The sequence below is a fragment of the Benincasa hispida genome, chromosome 6 (assembly GCF_027475165.1).
Source record: "Benincasa hispida cultivar pf3 chromosome 6, pf3_genome.v1.1, whole genome shotgun sequence".
In the NCBI taxonomy this organism is placed as follows: Eukaryota; Viridiplantae; Streptophyta; class Magnoliopsida; order Cucurbitales; family Cucurbitaceae; genus Benincasa; species Benincasa hispida.
Window position 1 is genome coordinate 16069699 of NC_143483.1, and position 22391 is coordinate 16092089.

The 22391-nt window shown below is 37.8% G+C and overlaps 1 pseudogene; it reads left to right on the forward strand.

Annotated features, from left to right (window-relative positions):
* The first annotated feature begins 11918 nt into the window (after positions 1-11918).
* Positions 11919-12029, forward strand: LOC150035468 (small nucleolar RNA R71; annotated as a pseudogene).
* Positions 12030-22391: the final 10362 nt, after the last annotated feature.

Consider the following 22391-nt stretch of genomic DNA (forward strand, 5'->3'; position numbering starts at 1 on the left):
TGTTGTTCAGTGAAGTTGGAGTTTGTTTTAGCGAGTTTTGGTAAGTTTTATGTTTTGATTACCTTCTTGTGGATTAATTTTGGTTGTTGAGAAATTTTGGTAAAGTCATTTGGAAGTGATTTTTTTTACGAAGCTACATATGGATAATTTATTTGAGACATTGGTAGTGAAGTATGTATTTGATTTAAGCTTTAATCATGTAAGCCTAATTGCAAATTATGATTAGGGGGTTGATTCAAGAATTTCATTCAAAATGAAGAAGAGTTTGGTTTGCTAATTATTTGGGCTTAAAATTGGAGGTTTGGAAGGTGAATTCAAATTGGACCACACCTTAGGTAAGGTTATCTGGAAATATTTGGTAATATTTGGGTGTTTGGAATTTGGCCTTAACTATTAATTTTAAAGCTTGGTTTATGTTTAGGCTTGATTAAGGATTCAAGAATTTCACAAAGATTCAATTGCTTTTTGGTTCAATCTAATATCAAGGTAAGTAATCTTACTACTGAAACTGCCTACGGGCTAGGCATTAGATGTATGCTAGCATGATAAATGTATGTTATGGCATAATGTTAGCATGATAGACTAATAGTGTAATATGATCAAAGTATGTTCTGGTACGAGATCTGAATTATTTGTTTATGCACATAGACACTTGAATGCTAGTATGAGATGGTATGTGCTTCCATATGGTTGTATCTGATCTGATGATGTTGAGGTATACATGTATGTTGTAGAATCATGATGTTGAGGTATACATGTATGTCGTAGAACCATGATGTTGAGGTATATGTGTATATTGTTGAGGTTTATATGTATGTCATAGATTCGTACAGTGATGATTATGATGTTGAGACTATACAAATGTCCTTACAGATTAGTTAGATGCCCATTAGATTTTGTGTTTCCTTCGAGATTCACCAATTTGTGTTTCCTTCGAGATTCACCAATTTATGTTTCCTTCGAGATTCACCAGTTTGTGTCTCCTTCGGGATTCACAGTTTGTGTTTCCTTCGGGATTCACCAGTTTATGTCTCCTTCGGGATTCACCAGAGGTAGTGGGCATACTTAATTACAGTAGGATAGGACTCAGTCTTCTTCTTGTTTCATGTGCATATATATCCCATGAGGACTAGAGCAGTTTATATGTTTCACCAGAGGTGGGTATCTAGAGGACATAGATGCCAGCCTGACCCCAGTAGTAGGGTTACTTACCGAGTATTTCATACTCATTCTTTCTCATGTTGTTGTTTCAAGTAAGGGTAGAGATGCACTGGCGATGAATAAGCGGAATTCGTGATTGAGCCACTGGGACTAGTTTTTACGCTTCCGCATCATAAGATATAGAGTTCTTTTCATGTTTCTCTTAATTTTTAGTTTTTATGTTTAAAACTTATTTTTAAGAATCGTTTTTCAGACTTATTTATTATCCTTTATGATTTATGGGTACCCTACTATTGTTTTAATATTTTAATTTAATGAAAGTCTTTTGAACTTACCTTATTTAATTAGCATTTATTTTGCCATAACAGAGTGTCGTTTTGAGTTCCATGCATGCACATATTTAGTAACGACCTAACTTAAGTCCTAGGGGGTCAGGTCGTTACATGAATCCTTCTCATTTGAGCTTGATGAAGCATCGACAAATCCTTCGTATTTGAGCTTCACGAAGCATCAATGAATCCTTTGCATTTGAGCTTGATGAAACATCAATGAATCCTCTGCATCTGAGCTTGAGAAGCATCGAAAAATCCTATGTATTTTAGTTTAATGAAGCATAGATGAATTTTTCAGGCTTGATTTTGAAGATGCATCATTGAAGCCTCCAATCTTGAGCAAGTGAAATGAAGCAAGTCATACCAAACTTTGAAGATGAAATGCCACTTCAAATGAGCGAAGCCCTATTGTTGAAGATAAAGCATGCCTTAAAATTAAAGATGAAGAATCAAACTATATATAGGTGATGCTTCAAACATGAAGTAAGCAAACTACTTCTTTATTTAAGTGAGCGACAAGACAATTGAATTTTCTAGTGAGAACTTTATTGTACACATCTACCTGTATAACATCGTGCAAATGACATGCATCCTCAATTTGTTGCATTGCCCACAGTAGAGATTAACATCTTCAATTTGTTGTGTTGCTCTCAGTAGGAATGAACATCTTCAATTTGTTATGTTGCCCCTAGTGAAGATGCACATCTTCAATTTGTTGTGTAGCATCACACGTAGGGCGATTGTGGTACCCATTTTGATGGACTAAACTTAAATTTCTTTAAGTTTCCTACGTAACCTTGAAGAAAGGGATCAACTTATGACGTAGTTTAGGAGGAATATATATATATTTTTTTTTCTTTTTTTTTCTGGGCTGAACTTAAAGTTTCCTTCAAGCTGCCTACGTACCCTTTACAATGGCAAGGATCAAGTCATAACATAGTTTAAAATAATGTTTTTATTTTGTCATTCACCTTTTAAGCTTATGCAGGCCAGGAGCAACATGCAGTTTAGGCTCGTACGATGAGGAGCTTCTACATTTAAACTTCGGAAGCACTTATTTCACCATGACTTTGATCATCCTCTTCATTTGTAGGATTTTTCAGTATGATAATTTTTGACTTCACCATCAAGGAATCTTCTGTATCTATATCAACAAACAACTTCCTCATCATACATGAAGGGACACGACTGTGAATCTTCTCGTCATTGTTTTCTTCATGAAATAATTTTGCCTTCAAGTTTTTCATCTTACTTTTATGTTAATCGCTTATCATCCTGAGACAATCAAAAGTAGATGTTGAAGGTCGGTCTTTCTTTAACGTGGAGATACTTAGCTTTTTGAAGACTGAAGTTCGAGTGGAAGTAGACATTGGACATTGGGTTTCTTCTTCTATCGTGACCATACTCAATCTATGGAAGACTAGAGATTGAGTAGTTGAAGGCTTGATACGATCGAAGACAGAAGCTCTTTGCTTCATTCTTTTGAATTACTAAATTCTTCAACAATTATATGATTATTGTCGACTTCCATTATGCTGCCAGCATGGCATGTAATAACTTCTAATACTTCCTCTAGATGATCATCGAGGAAGTTTCTTGGGAGAAATTCTGCAAAGTCACCGGGCGTCGAAGTTGAGGGAAGTCCTTGTCTTCTTCCTTACCAGGTTTAGGCTTCCATGTCTTTGTTTTTCCTTTCTTTTTATGGGTCTTATTCCTTTTTAAATAGCTTCGATAGAAGCGTGACTCTTTTTAGGTGGATTTTGGCTATCTTCTCCTTTGACGAGTCATAAGGATCCACCATTTGTCGTTATCTTCAATAGGCTAATCTTTCTTCTGGGAGTCTATTATTTAAATCTCTTGTTGGAACCAGGCTTAAAGCTCCCAAATGGATGAAGTGTTTCTCTTTGATCATAAGGCGCAAATGGTGTTGGAACACTTGAAGTCGTCGCTATTACAACGTGATTTGTTTGAGCTATTTCATCAAGATCCAACTCAATCTTCTTTTCACAAGCCAACTTTAGAATTAGCTCCTTTAGCACGAAGCACTTTTCCACTGAGTGGCTAATGACCCGGTGATACTTGTAGTAGTTAGGATCATCTACTTTTCCTAATTGCTTCGACCGCTTGCATTTCGGTAGTTGAATGAGTTATGTCTTTAATAATTGCTCCAACATATCTGTAACATCAAAATTAGGGAATGGATAAACTTTTTCCTACCTTTGTGTAGGAGTTAAGCGATGCTTCTCAACCTAATTGTGTTTTCTTTCAAATTTTGTTTGTTTTCCTTTAGAGGAAAATTTCATTGGGGTTGCATGAATGACCACAGATTTTCTGATAGCACTATTCACGATCCTTTCAGTTCCCATGGTTTCATTCTTATCCTTTCTCCCTTCAGGGACTAGGAAATCTTTAGTTCCCCTGTTGGTGACGCCCAGTTCCATGTCATGAGCACGTGTTAACAATTCTTCAAATGTACAATGTTTTATCCCTTGTAGGATGTAGAGAAGCTCCCAGTGTATGGCTTGGATGCATATCTCCACTGGGGATAATTCAATGAGTCTATCTTTGCAATCCAAACTCAGAGCTCTCTATCGGTTGATGTAGTTGATGATCGACTCTCCCTTCCACTGTTGGTATTCGTCAACTCCATCATGCTAATAGTGCGCCTTGTATTGTAGAAGCGATTCAGGGACTCTCTTTCTAGTTGTTCCCAACCGTCAATCACTTTTGACTCCAGATCCATGTACCAATCAAAAGTATTTCCTTTCAAGGTTCAAACGAATTGCTTGACTAGTAAGTCTCCTCTAGTCCCTGAATTTTTGCAAGTTTCAATGAAGTGAGCAACATGTTGCTTTGTATTGCCCTTTCCATCAAACTACTAGAACTTTGGATGTTGATACCCAACTGACATTCTTAGGTTGTTGATTCTCTTGGTGTACAGCTTGGAGTACATAAAAGAAGATTGTGATGGTCCTCCATACTGAGCCCTTAAGGAGTTTGTGATCATATCCTACGGCTGTTGAACTGATAAGGAGGCAACAAAAGTTCATTGTTGCAGTTGGTTTTCCTACAACACAGTCTTCCCTTTGTCATTGGCTTTAACAGTATGAGTTTGACTTGACTCAACAGCTCCACAAGCCTACATCTGTTCTCTTAAGATAGAAATTTCATGATCTCGCTCTTCTACAAGTTTCATTGAGGAATTTATCTTTCTCTCCATCTCTGCCATGGCTAACTCAATCATTACGTCAGCCATCATGACAGACAGTACATCAAAGAGCAGAGTTGTCGAACAAGAAATTTTCTCTGATGACGATCCTACCTTTAGGTGATTCTATAAATTGACCCCAGATTTTCTCCATGGTGGCAGAGCCTTGTTCATGCTCATGCAGGATCCCCTTTGAGTGACTCCAGATGACAGGTCCTGTATAGGAGTCGCTTGTAGCAGTTGCTTTGGATGCAACTTTCTTTGGTGCCATTTGTTGATTTGTTGATTTGGATGATGAGAGAGAGACAAGAGGTAGAGAAGTCTCACTGAGGTGCCAATTTGTTCACACGAGGTCTCTTTGTTTTGTGGAGTTGAACTTGAGTTTGTGTTGATGTTGATTTGATGCGGATGTGCTTCGATCTCTAGTATTTGATCCTTTTATTCTCTCTCAGTTGAATGCATGCGCTAAATGTATGGAAGTGGAGCGTATGGATGTTTTTGAGCTTGTGGTCAACTTCAGGAGTCAAGGAATCCTTTGATTGTAGAGAATTCTCTTTAGGCTCTCTAAAGTCTAAAATTTCTGACCTCCACAAATGAAGAGTGAAGGAAACCATGAGGTCTGTAGCAGAAGCAGGATCGGTCATAATTTTCAGTTTTTCGCAGAATTAAAATTATAAAATGTACAAAATATGCATTATACAACTTTTACAACATGCTAATCGAGGGAGGAATAAGGGAAAAATTAAAACTTACTTTTGAAGCCAAAGGGTCTTCACGTATTCCCTTGATCTAGTCATGAACTCTCCTCTTCTGAAACTTGGTTTGAAAAAAATTTGCAGAACCCATGTTTTGGCCACTACCACAAGTGAACCTCCTGTATTCTTCTTTGGGAATGAGAATAAGAAAGAGTGGTGGGCTCTGCTAAGATTTTGAGAAGAGGGAGAGGATTTTGAGAGAGGAAGAAGAAAACCTTTTTCTTCTCTGTGTTATTGGGAGATTACAATGAATCATAGAGAGACACTCTCTCATGTGCTCTCTTTTATCATGAAGAAGATGAAGACCATCGTTAAAACTTCCTCCCACTCTTTTTGGCCACACGATTGATAGGGAGAAAAAAAATAGGGAGGGAGTTATAATAACTCCCTCAATTAAATTAATTCAAAATTAAATTAAATTAATATATATATATATATATATAATAACTAACTTAATATACGTATATATAAATATATATTATATTAAATATAAGACATAACCTATAGTTTTTATACTAAATTTAATTATATGAATCCCATCAATATAATTAGTATTTGAATCATATTCAAATATTTAATTCCTCTCAAAATCAACTTTATATTATAGTGTATCCAATATATTATATTAACTATATCACATATAATTAATTTAATTAATTATATCACATGTAATTAATTCTCTCAATTAATTTGAACAATTAAAATTAATCCAAAATTAATTCTCAATGATCCCTGTTGAGCTACAGATGAGACCTATAGATTGAAGTTCTAATAATACTTGAATAATTAATTAAACTCTTTCAATTAAATTATTTAATATCCCTTAACTGCCATTAACTCCACTAAAGACTGACAGTTACACTCTTCACACTACAGATATATTTCTATGCTATTGGATATAACCAGTCAACAGTGTGATGACCCTTCACAAATTGCTCATATGTACAGCTGGGCAAAAATTAACATTTTTCCCTTTTAATTACATTTAACTCCTTAAGTACCACTAATACCTCCAATGAACAATAAGTCGTAGTCCAACTATGACCAAATCCTTCTTAGGCCAAGAGAGGATGTGACCACATTGTTTAAGCCCTAAAATCATCCCTTAAGGGAGCAATTTATTTACTTACTCCGACATCAGGGAAGAAGTGAATTCCGTTTTGTGTAGCTATGTTTCCAGCTCCCCAGTCAGACGAATCCCTAAAATGGTAGGCTTGTTGAGTTGGCAATCTAGCCACTCTCACCCATACAAATCAAAAGACCTTCTTCATGGGCAGGAGTTCACAACTCACTTAGGATTCAAGTCATGTCACCTATGGTCATTCTGGTGAAATGTAAGTCTCTACTATTAATGGCGTTATATAATGAGGCTAATAATTTCGTGGTCCGATCTTATACAAACACTTTGTATAAGATACCTTCACTCACATGTCTCCACATAAATGATCAATATCAGATCATTTGTAGCACTTTACAACACTTGTAACATCTACAAAGAAGGTCGTAACCATAGTGTCACCAAGATAAGGTACCTAGCCTTATCCATCTACTACAGACCATTTAGGTTATCATTTAAACATGATCCACCTGTATGTCCCTTCATACATGTTTAAATTACATAAATTAACCTAGGATATTTGTTTATTGGATTGAGTATATGCTCATAAAATCATAATTATTTTAATAATAATAATTTTTTTATACAAAGTTTACAAATTATAAGAATACAACAGAGATTTAGGACACCAATCCCAAAAACTTCCTACTTGTCCTAAAGCTTAGGAAGCCAAATGTACAATGAAAAAAAGTACAAAATTGAATAAACTAGGGCATACAGTATACCCAGTAACATCTCCCACTTTCCCTAGACAACATGTCGCATATCCTGTAGACCTAGACTTTCTAGATGACCCTCAAACACTTTAGTCATGAGAGTCTTTGTAAATGGATTAGCAATGTTGTGTGATGTGTTATTTTATGTGATGAAATTATGGAATGAAATGTGGTGATGGAAATGCATTGAGCAACAAGCTTTCTCAGCGGAATCCAAGTATAAACTCCATTGAGTTTCCTGGTAAGTTCAGGGTCGAACTCAGTGACTAGGGAAAATGGTATGGGGTGGTAATTTTCAAGAAGACTTTGTGGTAACCAAGAAATCAAATAGTTGTTTTGGGTTGTTGTTTGTGGTAATAAAATAAACGAATGTGGCGGATTTAAGAAAAGTTTGATTATGTAGTAGATACACTGAGTATGCGGAGGAACGGGTTGAGAAGGCCTTTCGCTAGCGTTTCTCAAGAATGCATCAAACTATGTGATCATGCTACACTCATACGACAGTAGATCATTTTCCAATGCAAATGCGGTGCTCCTAGTTCTAGGACGCATGTATTGAATGCAACAATGTCCATAGAGCTTATTCCTAAGTCTCTACTCTTTTCCTATGCGATGATGCTAGATACACACAAAGACAAGGTGACTGCACACAATTATATCCTATCTCTAGGATGCATGCGATGCGTTAATAGCAAACAATGCTTATTCATAAGCTCTTATCTCTTGATTATGCATTCTAATCTGACTCTCCTAAGCCTAGATTCTAACCTGAATTTTCCAAGCCTAGATCCTATCTTTAGACTACCCTCCCGTGTATCTCTAATGGACGAATGATGCATACATAATACAAGATAATTGCATAGAATGAAGATCCCCAGTTAAGCTAGCTAAGTGCTTCTCAACCCATTCGACAGATTTAGCTACTCATGCGTAATAAATAGAGAGTGAACAAATATAAAGAAGTAAATTCCATTTCTATAGATGAGTAAAGTACAAAATGACAATGGAAGATAAAGATAGAGAGCCTGGTAACAATCCCTTGCTTCCCAAAGCTTTTACACTGTCAACTTTATTCTGTTCAAAAGATATTCCTACTTCCGTAGGAGCTGGCCCTCTCTCTAATCTTAAAGCTTCTGACACTCTCCCTAGTTCATCGGAATGATCTATCGGCACAATCTCGCTTCTCTTGCTTCTGCATTAAAATAAAAGAAAATCTAAGAACAAGGCTATTTTAACTATGGAGAAAATTATCTAAGTATTCGAACTATCCGAACTCCTCTTCTGGAGGTTGCCTTCAGTATTTATAGAGCTTCGAGGTGAAAGGCAGCTTCTCTATTATGATTGCACAGATAGGATGGTTTTAATTCTCTAACTGATGCGCCGAATATTTGTCACCGAAAAGTTGAGTGTACTTGTTATCATTAGCAGCTTGTCAACTTAATTCGGACTCGACCGTCATCAACTTTCTGTTCCATCGTGATTAATTATGATTTTCACCAAGATGCGCCCACCAAGTTGCGCCGGCTCTATGCGGCAATCCTTCTTGAGCAAATGCTTGCAAGCATAAATCACCGCAAAGCCTTGCGGTAATGCTGCGCACGACCGTTGATTTCTTGTGATCGCACTTTCTGCCTTGCGTCAATGCATATTCTACATAAAAATACAAAAGTTAACTGTTTTTATGCGATGAACGCATGCGACCGCAATGTCATGAACTTAATGCTTTTTGGACGCAATCTTATATATTTTATCAATGCAAACCTTCATTGTTTAATAACTTAGCACTGTAATATCGTGCATTTCTGCCCGTTATCACATCCCCAAATTTAAACAATGCTTGTCCTCAAGCATAAGCTAAAGATTTCCTTTAGAAAATCGACCACAATCTCTTTTCCTAGATTTCTCAAGGATACTCCATTCAAATCCTATACACCAAAATTTCCTCCATTTTTATTTAAGTCTCCTCTTAAAATATTTGTAAGATCTAGGGACCGCAAGTTTAACCTTCAAAAGAACTTTACTAGATTCTAGATCATCGCATAATTTATTTCAAAAACCTTTTCACTGGAGTGTTAAATGATTTTTATCCTTGCATATTTTTGACATTATTATTTTTTTCTGACCTTGCACTGATCCAAGTACCTTGCCTTCGTTTTGACTTGCCCTCACGTGTGTCATGCAGATATCCAACTACGAGCAAAGTGCTCTTTCTCATACTAGACTCATACCTACTTGGCAGTGGAGTTGGGGTCATTTATTTATGCGTTGATCCTGGTAACTTACTTTCGTTTTGTCTTGCCCCCACGTGTGTCACGCGGACATCCAACTACGGATAAGTGCCCTTTATAACTTAACTTTTATCAACATGGGTTTCCCCATTGCATTGACAGTGGAGTTGTTATTCTCAAAATTTCCCTTTTTTTTAAAGCTAAAAATAGCAAGGTCGAAAATAAATTCCTCACCCCCAAATTTAAAATACGAAAATGTCCTCATTGCCAATAGAGTGAAAGAAAATATGCAATGTTCTTAGGAAGTTTGGTAAAGGGTCAGTTTGAAAGAAAGCTAGCAGACCACTAACTTCTAGAAATATTTCATAAGGTGACTTTCCTAAAATTAAGTTGACTCTAGTATATACGAAAAAATAGAAGCATGTGTTTCATTATTGAATTCATAATTGGCAAAGAGAATGCATGCGGTGACTTACTAAATTTATCAATGTTAAATGATTGCGGTAATCAAAGAGGATGCGGTGATAAAACTTTCAAAATTAAAATTCGATGCGATAGTGTAGAATTTGGAATAAAGTGAAGGAAAAATACAACCCCCAAATTTGCGCTGTCGCCCGCAATATTTGCTGACGCATCTTGCTTTGCGGAGACGGAATAAAGTAGTTGCATCTTCGTTAGCGCCTTCGCAATCGTTCACCTCGATCATTGCAAGAAAAACATTGAGAGGGTCAAATAATGTTAAACAAAAACAAAAATCTTTCATTTTTTTTAAAGAAGAAATGTGATAACAAATAACAACGTTGTGATGAAAGTTCATGAAGTATTGATGTAGAGAAAGGATATTCAAAAGGTTTACGTCCCTGATAAGGTTGACTCACATAATAACTCAGGGACTGCTTATTCCAAGCTGGGCTTTTCATGTCCACGGTGGCTTTTTCTTCTTTTCTTGATCTTCTGGAATCTTGACTGCCTTAATCTGGAGCTTTTCCCTATTGATATTCATTATGATTTCCCCCTTATGCACATCAATTTGAGCGTGATCGGTTGAGAGGAATGGTCGTCCCAATATGATGGGCATATCTTCGTCTGCTTTATAATCTAAAATGATGAACTCTGTTGGCAAGATGAATTTATGAATTGAGATTGCGGCATCTTTTAGCTCTCCTTCAAGGTGTATTTGGGATCTGTCCACAAGTAGGAGAGTCTCTGTCGTGGGCGTGAGTGTGCCAATATTCAATCGTTTGAAGATTGATAGTGGCATTACGTTTATACTCGCCCTAAGATCGCATAGTGCTTGGCCACTGTAGACCCCTCCAATGGAGCATGGTATCGTGAAGATTCCTGGGTCACACATTTTTGGTGGGATCATCGCATTTTGCATTACTGCCACTATCGCGATATTTTCTTCATCATTTTGTTTCTCTTTCACTCTTTGCGGGACTGGTGGTAGCTGGACTTCTTCTGCTTTATGTTTTAAAGGCTTGAGGGTGGACGCAACTTCGGGGTTCATCTTCTCGGGCTTTTTCGAATTATAAGTCAACGAGTCCTTGGTTGTCACCGCATTCAAGTTGGTCTTTATGGGTTCCTCTCCTACTTCTGTAGTCATTTTGTCTCTTAGCAAGGAAACTGCTAAGAATTGTTCTTTCCCTGTACCCCCAGCATTGCGAGGAAGCTCAGTCGAGCTCGACAACGCTCCTTGCGATCTATTTTTGAGCTCGCCTGCAATTTGTCTCAGCTGAATTTCAAGATTTCTAATGAACGTTACTTGATTCTGAAGCACTGATTCATTCTTCTCAATGTATTGCTTCAACAAGCTCTTTAAGGACGAAGATTATGGTGTTTGCGAGCTATTAGCTTGGTTTGTGTTGGATCGTTGGTTCACGGGAAAAATCATAGTGGCTTTTCTTTTTACGCCATTCGTTGGAAGCTTTGTTGTTGATTTTTCCACGCGAAATTTGGGTGGTTTCTCCACCCGGGGTTGTATATATCGGAATAGGGATTATTTTTTATGAAGCATACTGACTGCGGGTTTTCTGGGCATTCTTCCATTGGATGGGCATCTCCACAGATGACACAACTTGCAGACGTTTGAGCAATTGTGTTGACCTGCCCTTTCTTCGCTCCCATGCTGTTAATTGTGATGCCTTGTATCAAACTCATCATCACAGTCATTTGATTTTGAAGGGATGCAATGGCCCTGTTGTTTACGTCACTGTCTTTAATTCTTAATCTTTGATCGCTTTCTCGTCAATCCTCGTGATTTTTGGAAATGCAATCAAGTATATTTTTGGCCTCCTCATATGTTTTGTCAAGCAGACCACCAGCTGTTGTCGCATTGGCAGCGGTTTGCGAAGTAGGGTTCAGTCCTTGGTAAAAAATCTCCATCTGCAAGCAGTCTGGCAAGCCGTTATGTGGACAGTCTCTTACCAGCCTCTTGAACCTCGCCCAAGCATCGTTGAGCGATTCGTCAGTTTCTTGTTCAAAATTTGTTATAATTTCCTTCTCTGGGCATTCTCGGTTAGTGGGAAATACTTCTTCATAAACTTTTCCACAACTTGTTCCCATGAAGTTATCTCCCCCAGTTCGAGAGAATACGCCCATTTTCTCGCTTGATCACATAAGGAAAATGGGAACAAAGTGAGTTGAACTTCCTCGGTGGAGATATTCGGGAACACAAAAGTGTTGCAGATTTCTATGAAGCTCCGGAGGTGAGCATATGGGTCTTCGCCACGCCTCCCTCCAAACTGCCCAACAACCTGGATCTTCTGCAGCATTACCGGTTTCATTTCAAACCTCGATCCGTCTAACGCTAGCATCATGATTCCTGAAGTGAAATCGTAGAGGTTGGGCGATGCATAGTCCTGAATGGGTGTATTGCAGTCATTCTCTAGAAGGATGGGTTTGGCCATTATATTGTTTGCGTTTACGAACCTTTCTTCCGGTTGCTCTGCCATTCTTGGGGTTCTGCCTTGTTGTTGGCGGTTGTCTTTTAATTGTCGTTGAAACGTCCTCTCAATCTCCGGGTCATAATTCGCCAGAGATTCAGAGCTACAAAGAAATCAGAAAAATTACCATTAGCACACTGAATCGCCGAAGCCCTCGACAACAGCGCTAAAAACTTGATGCGTTATTTTATGTGATGAAATTATGGAATGAAATGCGTTGATGGAAATGCATTGAGCAACAAGCTTTCTCAACGGAATCCAAGTATAAACTCCACTGAGTTTCCTGGTAAGTCCAGGGTCGAACTTATGAACTAGGGAAAATGGTATGCAGTGGTAATTTTCAAGAAGACTTTGTGGTAACCAAGAAATCAAATAGTTGTTTTAGGTTGTTGTTTGCGGTAATAAAATAAACGAATGCGGCGGATTTGAGAAAAGTTCGATTATGTGGTTGATACACTGAGTATGCGAAGGAATGGGTTGAGAAGGCCTTTCACTAGCATTTCCCGAGAATGCATCAAACTATGTGATCATGCTACACTCATGCGATAGCAGATCATTTTCCAATGCAAATGCGATGCTCCTAGTTCTAGGACGCATGTGTTGAATGCAACAATATCCATAGAGCTTATTCCTAAGTTTCTACTCTTTTCCTATGCGATGATGCCAGATGCACACAAAGACAAGGTGACTGTACACAATCATATCCTATCTCTAGGATGCATGCAACGCGTTAATAGCAAACAATGCTTATTCCTAAGCTTCTATCTCTTGATTATGCGTTCTAATCTGACTCTCCCGAGCCTAGATTCTAACCTGACTTTTCCAAACCTAGGTCCTATTCTTAGACTACCCTCCCGAGTATCTCTGATGGACAAATGATGCATACATAATACAAGATAATCGCATAGAATGAAGATCCCCAATTAAGCTAGCTAAGTGCTTTTCAACCCATTCGATAGATTTAGCTACTGATGCGTAATAAACAGAGAGTGAACAGATATAAAGAAGTAAATTCTATTTCTATAGATGAGTTAAGTACAAAATGACAATGAAAGATAATGATAGAGAGTTTGGTACTAATCCCTTGCTTCCCAAGGCTTTTTCACTGTCAACTCTATTCTGTTCAAAAGATATTCTTGCTTCTACAGAAGCTGGCCCTCTCTCTGATCTTGAAGCTTTCGGCAGTCTCCCTAGTTCACCGGAACGATCTATCGGCACAATCTCGCTTCTCTCGCTTCCGCCTTAAAATAAAAGAAAATCTAAGAACAAGGCTATTTTAACTATGGAGAAATTTATCTAAGTATTTGAACTGTCCGAACTATCCGAACTTCTCTTCTGAAGGTTACCTTCTATATTTATAGAGCTTCGGGGTGAAAGGCGGCTTCTCTATTATGATTGCACAGATGGGATGGCTTTAAATCTCTGACTGATGCGCCGAATATTTGTCACCAAAAAGCTGAGTGTACTTGTTGTCATTAGCATCTTGTCAACTTAATTCGGACTCGACCATCATCAACTTTCTGTCCCATCGTGATTAATTATACTTTTTACCCAAATGCGCCCATTAAGTTGCGCCGGCTCTATGCGGTAATCCTTTTTGAGCAAATGCTTGCGAGCACAAATCACTGTAAACCCCTGTGGTAATGCTGCGCTCGACCGTTGATTTCTTGTGATAGCGCTTTTCGCCTTGCATCAACGCATATTCTCCATAAAAATACAAAAGTTAACTTTTTTATGCGATGAACGCATGCGACCGCAATGTCATAAACTTAGTGCTTTTTGGACGCAATCTTATATATTTTATCAATGCAAACCTTCATTGTTTAATAACTTAGCACTATAATATCGTGCATTTCTGCCCGTTATCATTGTGCTCTAAAGTAATCTTCATGACAATCACGTCACCTCGATGCACAATTTCCCAAATCATGTGATATTTTCGCTCAATGTGTTTGCCTCTTCGATGACTCCTAGGTTCCTTAAGATTTTCCATAGCACCACTGTTATCACAAAAAAGTGTGATGGGCAAAGACATATTTGGAAAATTTTCCAAATCAGTAAGAAACTTCTTAAGCCAAACAACCTCTTTAGCAACTTCACAAGTAGCTATGTATTCGGCTTTCATAGTGGAGTCTAAGATGCATCCTTGCTTGATGCTCCGCCAAACTATAGCTCATGCATTCAGAGTAAACAATGACCCTGATGTGGATTTCTGAGAATCCTGATTAGTCTAAAAGTAAAAGTTTGTGTATCCTATAAGGATCAAATCCTTTTCTCCATACACAAGCATATAGTCCTTCGTTCTCCGAAGGTACTTGAGGATTGTTTTGACCGCTGTCTAGTGATCTAATCTTGGATTGGATTGATATCTACTGACAATCCCTACTGAGTAGCAAATGTAAGGTCTGGTACATAACATTGCATACACAAGGCTACCAACAATTGATGCATAGGGAATTCAAGCAAGAGTTGTGGGCTTTGCTTGAATCCTTGGAAGAGGGAAAGAAGATGTTGAGGAGGAGAGGGAAGAAGAACTTTTCTTCTCTATGAGTTTTTTCCTTAGAGAGAATACTTCTTTTTTTAGAGAATTAAGGAAGAAGATGATTATTCAACTTCTTGAATCCCACGTAAGTTAACTTGAGAGAATGGGGGGAGGGAGTTATAATTCCTTTCCTTTTTATTAATTTCAATTAAATTAATAAAATAGAATATATATATATATATATATAATAACTATTTTATTATATATACACTATATGTTATATCAAATATAACATATAACCTATAGTTTTATATTGCATCAAATACAACATAAACTATAGATTTTATTCTCTCTCAACTATATATGGCATTTAATATAAATCACATTTATATTAAATTCACTTATATGAATCTCATCCATATAAATGATATTTGGATCATATCCAAATATTTAATTCCTCTCAATGTAAATCATATTTATATTTAATTATATGAATCTTATTCATATATTTGGTATTTGAATCATATTCAAATTCCTCTTAATTATAATGTATCAAATACATTATAATTAATTATATCAACTATAATTAATTCCTCAATTAATATGAACATTTCAAATTAATCCAAAGATTAAATCTCAATTAAATCCCTGTTGAGCTATAGAGGGGACCTTATGGACCTGTAGATTGAAGCTCCAATAGTACTTGGATAATTAATTAAACTCATTAATTAAATTACCCAATATCCGTTAATTGTCGGTCACTTCACTAAAGACCGATAGCTGCACACTTCGCATTACAGATAAATTTCTATGTTTATTGGATATAACAAATAAATAGTGCGATGACCCTTCATAAATTGCTCGTAAGTACAGCTGGGCTAAAATACCATTTTGCCCCTGTAGATACATCTAACTCCTTAAGTACCACTGATTCTACTAATGAACAATAAGTCATAGTCTCACTATGACTAAGTCTCTCTCGGGCTAGGAGAGGGTGTGGCCACTATGTTTAAGACTTGAAATTAGCCCTTAAGAAAGCAATTTATCTACTTGTCCCTGCATCAAGAAAGGAGTGAATTTCGTTCTGTGTAGCCGTGTTCCTAGCTCCCCAGTCAGAAGAATTCGCAAAATGGTAGGCTTGTTGAGTTGGCAATCTGACCACTCTCACCCATACAAATCAAATGACCACCTTCATGAGTAGAAGTTTACAACTCACTCAGGATTTAGGTCATGTCACCTATGGTCATCATAGTGAAATGTAAATCTCATTATTAGCGGCATTATATAAAGAGACTAATCATTTCGTGGTTTGATCTTATACAAACTTTTTGTATAGGATATCTCCACTCAAAGCGGGATGTATCTGTAGTGTCATGATCCAGGATAAGGTACCCTGCCTTATCCATCTACTACAGACCGTTTAGGTTATTATTTAAACAAGATCCCCTTGTATGTCTCTACATACTTGTTTAAATTACATGAAATAACCTCGGATCTTAGTGTATTGGATTGAGTATATGCTTATAAAATAACACTTATATTACTAACAACAATATGTTTATACAATGTTTACAAACTACAAGATTACAAGGAGGTTTAGGATACCATTCCCAACAATCTTCCACTTGTCCTAAAGCTTAGGGAGGCTAATGTACAATACAAATAAAATACAATAAACTAGGACATACATTATACCCCAGAAACATCTCCTACTTGCCCTAGACAATGTGCCGCATATTCCGTAGACCCAGACTTTCTAGATGACCCTCGAACACTTTAGTCGTGAGAGCTTTTGTAAACGGATCAGCAACGTTGTGCTCCGAAACAATCTTCGTGACCATTACCTCACCTCGATGCACAATCTCCCGAATCAAATGATATTTCCATTCTATGTGCTTACCTCTTTGGTGACTTCTAGGTTCCTTAAAATTTGCCACAACACCACTATTATCACAATAAAGTATGTTGGGAAAAGACATATTTGGAACAACTTCCAAATCAGCAAGGAATTTCTTAAGCCAAGTGGTCCTTAGCAGCTACGTATTCGACTTCCATAGTGGAGTCTATGATGCATCCTTGCTGCTTCGCCATACTATAGCTCCTCCATTCAGAGTAAACACTAACCTTGATGTGGATTTCCGAGAATCCTGATTAATCTGAAAGTCAGAGTCTGTATATCCTATAAGGATCAAATCTTTATCTCCATACACGAGCATATAGTCCCTCGTTCTCCAAAGATACTTGAGGATCGTTTTGACCGCCATCAGATGATTTAATCCTGGATTGGACTAATATCGATTGACAATCCCTACTGCATAGAAAATGTCAGGTCTAGTACATAAAATTGTATACATAAGGCTACCAATAGTCGATGCATAGGGAATTCATCTCATTTCCTCAACCTCTTGAGGAGCCTTAGGACATTGTTCCTTAGACAATATAATTCCATACCTGAAAGGTAATAAACCCTTCTTGAAATTGTGCATTGAATATCTGACAAGCACCTTGTCAATATATGATGCCTGAGACAAGGCCAACCTTTTGTTCTTATGATCCCTTTTAATCTGGATCCCTAGAAAAAACTGTGCCTCTCCCAAATCTTTCATTTGGAATTGGGCGGCTAGCCATTTCTTTACATCAGTTAGAAAACCTACGTTATTCGTAATGAGTAGGATATCATTCACATATTGCACGAGGAAGGCTATTGAGTTGTTGATGATTTTTTTATAAACACAACGCTCATCAACATTCTGATCAAAGCCATAAGATTTGATCGATGTATCAAATCTTATATTCCAAGATCGAGATGCTTGTTCAGTCTATAAATGGACCGATTAAGCTTGTAAACCTTTTGCTCTTAATCTTGTTCAATGAATCCTTCTGTTTGATTCATTTAGATAGTCTCTTCAAGATTACCATTCAAAAAGGCAGTCTTGATGTTCATTTGCCATATCTCATCATCATAATATGTGGCTATGGATAAGAGAATCTTGATAGACTTTAACATGACAACATGTGAGAAAGTTTCTTCATAGTCCACTCTCTCAACTTGGGTATAACCCTTTGCTACAAGTATAGCTTTAAAGGTTAATACCTTTCCATCTACACCTTTTTTCCTCTTGTAGATCCATTTACAACCTATAGGTTTTACCCCATTAGGTTGATCTACAAGCTCCCAGACATAATTGAAGTACATGGACTCCATTTCTTGATTCATGGCTTTAATCCATTCATCATTGTCAACATCTTCCATTGCTTGTTTATAAGACAATGGATCCTCAACACCATCATCAGTTATCATGTTTTCGGCATCTATTAAACCCATGTAGCATACAGGTGGGTTCATAACCCTCCAACTACGTCGAAGCAATCTCAACTCTTGAGATGGATGACTACATGAACTAACATCAACAACCCTTGTTGATCTATCAGCCTGTTCAACAACTCTTGTTGAAGTCTCATCAGTCTCATTAGAAATCTCACTTAAAATAAGTTTACTTCGTGGTTTATGATCCCTCATGTTGTATTCTTCTAAGAAGGTAGCATTTGTCGATACAAACACTTATTCTCACTTGGATCAAGAAGTATCCACCTCTTGTTTCCTTGGGGTAACCTACAAATAAACACACTTTTGAATGAGGTTCCAACTTTTTGGGGTTTACCATTGGCACATGGGATGAACATCCCCAAAGTCTCGTGTCCTGTAGTTTGTAAACAGTATGTACGAACACTTGTGTTGTTAATATATGATATTTACTTCACATCTTGTTGTTCTATTGCTTTACCAAAAACCAATAAACATAAAATCCCTGGTTATCTGTATGTGACTCAAACATGTATGTGGTGACAAACAAGTGGATCATATCTTGAGTGATAGCCAAAATGGTCTATAGTATATGGATAAGGGAGGGAAACCTTATCCTAGTAACACTACGGACGCGGCACGTTTTGTGGAATGGTCACAAGTGTTGTGACTTGTCACAGATGGTCTGATCCTGATCATTCGTGTTGGGGACATGCGAACGGGGGCATCCTATACAAAGAGTTTGTATAATACCTGACCACGAAGTGTTAACGTTTCGTTATATAACACCGTTCATGACAGAGACTTCACTTCACTAGGATGGCCATAGGTAACATGACCTCAATCCTGAGTGTGTTGGGAACTCCTGCCATTAAAAGCGGTCCTTTGATTTTTATGGGTGCGAGTGGCCAGGTCACCGATTCAAACCTACCATTTTAGGGATTCGTCTGATTTGGGAGCTAGAAACTCAGCTACACAAGATGGAATTCACTCCTTCCCCGAGGCAGGGGTAAGTAGATAGATGACTCCCCTAAAGGCTGATTTCGGGGCTTGAACGATATGGTGCCACACACCTTCTCATGGTCTGAGAGGTGTTCACACATAGTTGGACTATGTTGTATTGTTCATTAGAGGAATCAGTGGTACTTAGGAGTGAGATGTAACTACAGGGGAAAAACAGTAAATTGGCCCAACTGTACTTATGAGCATCTGTGAAGGGTCATCGTACTCATGATTGGTTAAATCCGATGGACACAGAATTATATCTGTGGTAAGAAGAGTTCAGCTATTGGTCTTTAGTGGAATCACTGACAGTTAACGGATGGTGAATCTCGTGGCTAAAGAGTTTAGTGAGCTATTCACGTACCGTTGGAGCTTTGAGCCACAAGTCCATTAGATCCCCTGGGTAGCTTGGATAAAGTCGAGAACCAGTGTTTGGGTTAATTTGAAATGTTCAAATTGACAAGAGGAAGTTCAATTACATATGATATAATTGGACTGGTAAATTATATGTGATATAATTGGCTAAATGTATGAGATACATTATTTTGGAGGAAATTAGATATAAATATGATTTATATCAAGTAGAGGAGAAAATACTATAGTAGCTATGTGATATCAAACTATAGGATATAATATGATTATATTAATTAATTAATTGATTGATTAATGATATGATAATTAACAAATTCTTCCACATTCGGACGTGGGTAGTGGGTAGCGTTGGTTATGGTAATTGGCGGGTTAAAAATGAAAAGAGTTTTCATTTTTTGGATCGTGCATTCATTATAGTCGACCGCATTCGTGAAACGATCGCTTGAGAGACTATACGATAGTAGCTCTTCCATCTAAACGATCCTCTACCTCACGATTTCTCTAAACGATCGTATACGTTTTTCTTAAACGATCGTTCAGCCTTTCCTACATGATCGTGTAACTCTTCTATACGATAAGCACTTCTGCTATAGGATAGCACTATATTATCGCCCACTTGCTTATCGTCTACACGACTCGTTGTCCTCTGCCCTCTACCAAACTCACCAAAGCCCACTCTTTGGGGTTTCACTCCGAGAATACCCAGTGTTCATTAGTGATGGTGTCGTCCCTGCTGCAGTGTTCGTGTTCGTATTGATCGTGTTGTTGCAGTCGACGTTCCCGCCGGTTGTTGGTAGATTTGTTGGAGGAATCTGCTGTTTGGGGTTCAGAAGTTCAAAGAGAGTCTTCAACTGGTATGGAACCCTTTCACTGTTATTTATTTTGTTCTGAACATGCCGATAATTAGATTTACGTGCATAATTATTAGTGTTGAATGTATATCTTTTGTGTTTCGGTCACTATAAAATCGGAGCGATCTGAACACGCTCATGGAACTCTCGATTTGAGACCCTTCAATTGGTATCAGAGCCAGGTTTTTTATACTCCGATTTCATTTGTTGCAACGAAATAACATACACATTCGTGTTGGGTGCATTTCTATGCTAATTAATTGTTAAATCTGCTGTGAATGTGCCGAATTAATGGATGTTTTCGGGATGAATAGCCTCGGTTTGTTTAAATCCTTTTACGTTTGTAGTTGTTTGTAAAGGCCCCGGCGTTTTTGGGCATTAATAATCGTTATCGAGTCTGTATTCAAAGTTTGTTTAAAGTTTTGAGTCGTTCGTCGAAGTTCTGAGCAAAGGTTACAGCTCTTCGAGGAAGGAGGCGATCTAGGGTTGATCACATCGTGCAGAAGAAGTTCTACGCGATCGCTGTCCATCGCATCTTAAAAAATGAAAGAGTACGCGATCGCGGTTGAACGCATCAGTTAAACGATGGGGGATGCGATCAAGAGTTGGTCGCATTGGGTTGACGATCAGGCACGCGATCGCTGAGTATCGTTTAATGCGCACGCACTAGACGATCATTTAGGTCAGTGATAACGGGCAGAAATGCCTGTTATCATAATGCTAAGTTCTTAAACAATGTTGGCTTGCATTGATAAAACATGTTAAATTGCGTCCATTAAGCATCAATTTCATAATATTGGGGTCGTATGCGTTCATCATATTAGAACAGTTGATTTTTGCATTTTTGTGCAGAATATGCAATGATGCAAGGCGAAAATTGCGATCATAGGAAATCATTGGTCGAGCGCAGCATTACCGTAAGGCTTTGTGGTGCTCGTGTTCGCAAATATTCACCTGAGAAGGATTGTCGCAACTTGGTTAGCGCAACATGGTGGGCGCATCTGGGTGAAAGGCTAATTAATCGCGATGGGACAGAAAGATGATGACAATCGAATTCGAATTAAATTGACAGCCGATAACGATCACAAGTACATTCAGCTTTTCGGAGACAAATATTCGACACATCAGTCAGGAATTAAAGTAGTCCCATCTGTACAATCATGAGAGAGAAGCCGACTTTCACCCTGGATGCTCTATAAATACCAAGGGCATCCTTCAAACAAGGGTTCAGTAGTTCGAAATTTCATACTTCAGTTCGCACGTCTTTGTTAATAGTTTTCCTTTCGTTTTAAGGTGGACACGAGAGAGGAAGGTGGTGCTAACAGATCATTTCGATAAGTTTAGGAGAGCACCGAAAGCTTTAAGGACAGAGTGAGGGCCGACGTCTACGGAAGCAGGAACATCTTCGGTCAGCAAGGAATTGCCACCAGGCTCTCTACCTTTAACTTCCATTGTTATTTTGTACACTCATTTATCGAAATGGAATCTACTTCTTTATATCTGTTCACTAGAGAAGAATTTAGCTAGCACAACTAGGGAATCTTCATTCTATACGATTATCTTGTATTATGTATGCTTCATTCATTCATTAGAGATACTTGGGAGGGTAGTTTAAGGACAGGATCTAGGCTTGGAAAGGTCAGGTTAGAATCTAGGCTCAGGAGAGTCAGATTAGAATGGATAATCAAGAGATAGTAGCTTAGGAATAAGCACTATTTGTTATCAACGCATCGCATGCATCCTACAGATAGGATATGATTGTATGCAGTCACCTTGCCTTTATGCATTTTGCATCATCGCATAGGAAAAGAGTAGAGAATTAGGGATAAGCTCTATGGACACTTTTGCATTCAACACATGCGTCCTAGACTTAGAAGCATTGCATTTGCATTGGAAAATGACTTTTTGTGCATGGTTG